This window comes from Camelus bactrianus, chromosome 16 (assembly GCF_048773025.1).
Source record: "Camelus bactrianus isolate YW-2024 breed Bactrian camel chromosome 16, ASM4877302v1, whole genome shotgun sequence".
In the NCBI taxonomy this organism is placed as follows: domain Eukaryota; kingdom Metazoa; phylum Chordata; class Mammalia; order Artiodactyla; family Camelidae; genus Camelus; species Camelus bactrianus.
Window position 1 is genome coordinate 5,687,083 of NC_133554.1, and position 6,809 is coordinate 5,693,891.

Here is a 6,809-nt window from a genome sequence, read left to right on the forward strand (position 1 = left end):
TCTGCTTACCAAGGAACCTTATTTTTCTCAGTTCCATACATATTTTAATGAAGAACAAGAAAAATAATTTATACCTTATCTTCTTAATATCAAAAGAATGTGACTGAAATTTTATCATAGCCATTGCCAGAGTGGGTTTTTTTTTTATAATACTTTTTGGCTTCATTGTGCAGACATTTAAAAACTAAGTTGGCAGAATACTAACTTATTCTTTTACAGTGCTATCCCTTTCTAATGAGGAGGCTGCTTCGGGGAATCTCCTTCTCCAGCGTGGGAATCCTAATTAGTAATAAGAAGCCTGCTTCATGAGAAGAGAATTTAAAAGGGGTAGAAAATAATTATAAAGAATATTTCACCTATGCCATGAAGAAGACTAATGAAATGTCCTGCCTAAAGCAGGCATTTATTATCAAATTTTAATTAAACTCTGTAGAGTTAACCTACTGACCTCAAAAGCACTGGGCAATTGCCTTATTATTCTGTCTGCTAACTATTTAAATAACTGCTTACGTAGAGAACTGAGAGTAGATTTCATTATCTAGAGGTCAATTACTCTGGGGTCCCTGATTAAAGCAGTAAGGATTTAGAGTCACAGATATACTGGTTAATATTCTTCTTCATCTTCCTCACAGATTAAGAGATTTATAGACTTATTTCCTTATCTCTTATAGCAAAACCTCACATGATGATCTACACTAATAATACTCTTGGTATTTTCTTGAATTGATATGAGGGATCATTGAGATTTGGGGACTGTTTCTAATCTACTGATGCTGGATAAAAGAACCCAAACAGGATGTGTGCAGGCAGAAAGCAGGAGGCTGGCTTCAGGAACAACTTTAAACCAGGAAAAACAGAGGTAGTGTAAGTCTGACTCCTTCCTGATACGTAGCACTTAGACTTACTGTGATGGAAAGAAATTGAGACTAGAAGAAGACTGTGAAATGTTACAAAGGGCAAGGCACTTTTTCTCTAACATATAGATAAACCTATTTAAAATGTATACATAGGGAACTAGGCAGAGATGACCATGCCCTAGTGCTCTTGGTATCCAGCCAGGCTCCATGACACTAATAAAATCTCCTAGGAATTTGTACCAAGGCCAGTTTCTTTACGTTCTGAGGACTTAAATACCACGGTTACTGAAAGCAAAATCTGGGACCACTGACAAACTGATACTTTGAAATACCATGAATCTTTTCCCCTCAACTCAATTCATAAGTGTTCAGATAACCAACAGACATCAAGAACAGAAGAAATCTCAGGATCCTTCCATTCCAAAACATTTCCTCCCCTTCTATCAATCTTATATATAAATATCCTATTAGAGATTGAACACTTGGAATATTGGAGGATGCTCACTTTAATCTCTTATTAAACTGAAAATATACTAATTTCAACTAATACCCTCCCTAGAATTATTGGCTAACCAACTAAGAAAGTATCTAAAGAAAGAGGTCTCTTGAGATGTGTCTGAAGAAAGACACATGTATATGAATACATGTATCAAAGCATTCCATTGTACACCCAAAACTAATACATTATGTGTCATACCTCAATTAAAAAAATGTATGAACTTTGCACTCTAACTCAGATCCCTGAATTAAAGACCCACCTTTAACCATACCACAAAACACCATAAATATCCACCCATAGGTGGTTTCCTCCCATATTACAATAAGTAATAAATTCAACTCCATGAAGGAAGGAAGGGAGGGAGAGAGGAAGGTAATATACCTGCACTGTAATGGTCAAGACAGCACAAAGGAGCTGTATGGGAGCAAAGCTATATTGGGCTAAGGAAATGACTACAGATAGTACAGTAATAATTATAACAACGTGTTATTGGATTTGTAACATTAAAAGATGTAAATATATAATAATATACAATAGACAACAGGAAAAAATAAATAAAACTAAGATCTGGCTCTTGTAAAGATAAATAAAATTGACAAATTTTAGCTAGACTCAGTAAGAAAAAAAGAGAGAACACTCTCTGATAAATAAAACCAGAAATGAAAGAAGAGGAATAACAATGGATACCACAGAAATACAAAGGATTAGAAGAGAATATTATGAACAGCTAACAAATTGGACAACCTAGAAGAAATGGATAAACTCTTAAGACTCACACAACCTTCCAAGACTGAATCATGAAAAAAACAGAAAATCTGAATAGACCAATCACTAGTAAGTAGATTTAAAGAGTAATTAACAACCTCCCAAAAAACAAAAGTCAAGGACCAGATGACTTTGTGAATTATACCAAAAATTCAAAGATTTAATATCCATGTCTCCTCAAGCAAGGGAAACAAAAGTAAAAATAAACAAATGGAACTACACCAAGCTGTAAAGCCTCTTCACTGCAAAGGAAACCACTCATAAAACAAAAAGACAACCTACCAAATGGGAGATGATATTTACAAATCATGTACACATCAATAGGTTAATATCAAAAATACATAATGAATTCATACAAGAATGAAAAATAAACTGATTAAAAAATAGGCAGAGGAGTCAACTAGACATTTTTCCAGAGAAGACATACAGACGGCCAACAGGCACATGAGATGTTCAACATCACTAACTATTAGGGAAATGCAAATCAAAACCACAATGAGACATCACCTCAAGCCTGTTAGAATGGCTATTATCAAAAAGGCAGGATATAACAAAGGTTGGTGAAGATGTGGAGAAAAGGGAACCCTCAAGCACTGTTGATGGGAATGTAAATTGGTGTAGCCACTAAGGAAAACAGTATGGAGATTCCTCAAAAAGTTAAGAATAGAACCACCATACGATCCAGCTATCTCACTTCTGGGTATTTATCTAGAGAACATAAAAACACCAATTCAAAAAGACATGTAAAAACCTTTTGTGAAAAAGAATATGAAAACGAATATATGTATGTATATACATGACTAGGACATTGTGCTGTACACCAGCAACTGACACATTGTAACTGATGGTATTTCAATAAAAAATAAATATTTTTAAAAAGATATATGCACTTCTACATTCATCACAGCTTTGTTGACAACAGCCAAGACATGAAAAGAAATTAAGCGCCCACTGATGGATGAATGGATAAAGAAGATGTGGTATATAAAGAAAGGAATACTACTCAGCCATAAAAAGGTGAAATTTTGCCATATACAATAAAATGGATGGACCTTGAGGGTATTATGCTATGTGAAATAAGTCAGGTGAACAAAGACAAACACTGTATGAGTTCACTCATATGTGGAATAAAAACAAAACAAATAAAAGCAAACACACAGATACAGAGAAGAGAGCAGCATAATGATTACCAGAGGTGAAGGGGGTAGGGAAAGGGCAAGATGGGTAAAGGGAGTCAAATGTGTGGTGACCAGACAGAAACTAAACCTTTGATGGTAAGCACACTGTAATGCATACAGAAGTTGAAATGTAATATTGTACACATAAAACTTATATATTGTTATCATCCAATAAAAAAGCAAACAATCCAATAAAAACAGGCAAAAGACCTTCACAGACACTTTCAAAAAGAAGAGAATGTGAAGGTCCAATAACCAAATTAAAAGATGCTCAGTACCATTGGTCTAGAGGATACAGATTAAAACCATAAGAAGTTTCCACTACACATCCATAAGAATGGCTAAAAATAAAAGGATTGACCATGACAAATGTTGGCAAAGATGTTGGGCAACTACATCTCTCATATATTACTAGCGAGGATGTAAAATGGTTTGATCACTTTTTAATTATATGGCCATTTCTTATATATTAAATATGTACCTATACACCTTTTGATATAGCTATTCTACTCCATGAGATTTAATCAAAGGAAATAAAATATACATCCACATAAGATAAGAATATCCACAGGCAAGAGAATAGATGAACAAAATACAGTATATCCTCACAACGGAATACCAATAAAAAGAAACGAACTACACGGAACACAGACGAATCTAAACAACATTCCTCTTTGGCATGAGTCTTATGAAAGGAGAGCTGTTGTTTCCTTTGGTTGAAGATGAGATGATTACAGAGTTTCATATTAGAAAAGGGAGAGATGCCTTAAGTGACTGTAGTGCCTCTGCTTTTCCTCACTGGAGAGAGAAAATAGATAAATTCTTAGAGCAAAGAGAATCTTGAGACTTGTAAGCTAATTTTTGGCAAGGACTCTCAGAGCAGAAGGATCATTAGATACGGTAACTTAATGCTGGTTCTGGGCTTAATTGTAAGCAGATACCAATGAGAAGAGCAAGAGCAAGGGATATAAGCAAGACCTTGGAAGAGCTTTTACTCCAAAAGAAATGAGTTGTCACAAAAGAATTGTGTAAGAGCTATCTGCATTGGAGAAGGGTTGTAATATATCAATAAATAAGCTTCAACAAAATATATCTCACAGTTTAGTTTTCTTATATATTGCCCATTAAAACTCTTTACTGTTTATTATTATTTTAAATAAAGGTTTCCATTTCCATGGTTACATCTCAGAGAAAACAAGTGGAAAATATACTATGTTGATCCAAGCTCAGATTAAAGTGAGGGTTAGGTTTCAACCACTTACCCCATAACCAGAGCACCACCATAACAGGTGGCCAGTTAATTAACCACAGATGAAGTAACTGAAAGGACATTTGTTTCGAAAGTTTTGCTATTAGAGGAAATGCTAAATGCACAGCCTTGGCATTCCTGTCCTGCTGTGCTTAGGAAAGAGAATAGGAAGGGACAGTATTGCCATTTTAAATTTCAAAAAATGTAACAAATGGCCCTGAAATTTTACACCCTTATCCACAGCATATAAGAGCATCCACTCCTCACCACCAGCATTCGCTACTATCGATTTTGATGACATATTTAAGCGCATTTAAAAATCAAAATGGAGTAACTATGGTTCAGGCATCCACAATGGAGCTAGGTGGGCACTGAGGATGTAGTTTCAGACACATTCCTGCATCACTGAGAACCTGAGTTTTCTCTGAGCTGTATCAGACTCAAGCACACCACCAGCTGTTTTCACAACAATATCTGCTAGCAGCTGCTAGCTACAATCTTATTACAGTTTCAAAATACACCCCCCATGTAACAATCAGACCCCAACCAATCCTAGCTTAACAAGCACCCTTACTTCTTACCAGTTCCAATTCTAATTCTTAACAATTTATGCAACCTTGCAGGGTTTTAGCCTATACAAACCTCGCCCATGTTGTAGTCCAGCATTACACAATTCAAGTGCTTCTTGAATCTGTGTCTCCCGGGGTATGGTCCTAACAAATCCCAAATAAATACTTCTTTATTTCAGTCAGATCTCCATTTCTGAAATTTTGGCTAACAGTTTTCAGTTGGGGTTTTGTCCACCCTGATGGGTGAAATGTACTGGCTATTATTTGATCTTGCACCTCCTGAAGTTGAGTTTATTTTCAAGTTTATGGCCATTTGTATTACCTCTTCCATGAATTGTCTATTTATATCTATTGGCTATTTTTTCTATTTGCTTGTATCTCCCTTTCTTCTTGATTTTTAAAGTTTTGCTTTGTTTCAATGCTTAAGACTTCAATTAATAAATAACTTATTTTTTAAAATGCTGTCCAGTAAGAACCTAATTTAACTTTTTTTAAGTAAGTCTCAACTCCATTCAACAAATAGCCCTTTCTTTCCTCTCAGTGATTTGAAATGTCACCTTTTCATATACTAAATTTCCACACATGCAAAAGCCTGTTTCTGGAGTATATTATGTTCTATTGACCTACTTGTCTTCACTTACACTAATTTCACATTGTTTTAATCACCATATTTCTAAAACATGTTTGATGTCATATAGGGTGGCTTATTACTTCATTGTCTGCTAAAAGTTTATTATTCCTGGAAACTTGAGCTCTTTTACTATGAACTCTAATATTGCAATTCTCTATCCTTTGTCTATTACTTCCAAGTCTCTTCTCTTTCCACTGAGAAACATTACCCTAATCTCAGGAAATTCAGTTTATTTTTAGTTGTCTTGGGGTAGAATAAATTTAAATGATTCCTAAACATCTAAAATTATTTCTATTTCACCAGCAGCAAGCACAGTCAAGTCTACGATCTAAATGCCTCTTGATTTTAATCCCCTCTTTTTTTTTTTCCAAGAGCTACTGGCTTAGTTTAGGTTCTCAACTCTTTCCTAAAATAGCACCACAACTGCTTAAGTGAGTTCTTTAATCTCTGTTGCACTCCTCCAACCCATCTTCCACGCTGCTACCATAACTGTGTTTAAAATGCAAATCTTACGTCAGTACCTTGTTTAAAAGACTCCAGTGACATCCCATGACTCACAGTGACAGAGCCCTATCTCTTACAAGATTTTAAATGAAGTGGTAATAGGTATTTATTTATTAAATACCTTCTACATTGCCAGATAATATGCTAGACGCTTTACATATATTACTCACTGAATAGACAGATTAATCCTGTGAGGTTGGGGGAATTTTTACTATTTTCCTTTAACAGATTAACGAACTGAGGCTAACAGAGGTTAGGGGACTTGCCTAAAATCATACAAAATAACCTCTACTAGTTAGATTGATATTTAAAGCATTGTGCACACCATAAGATACATGCCAGCCAGTATGTTGCCTCTAAAACTTTACCTATTAGAAGTTCTCACAATGGATTTTTGAAGTAGCTATTTGTTTTTCAAAAGTTAAATATAACATAACTCAGAAAGGTTGAAAATAAAAGTATGGGAAAGGTAACCCATATATATGCTACCAAAAAGTAAAAGCAAATACAATATAGCAAAATACTAGCAAAAAAAGAAATTTAAGCAAAACAGTACT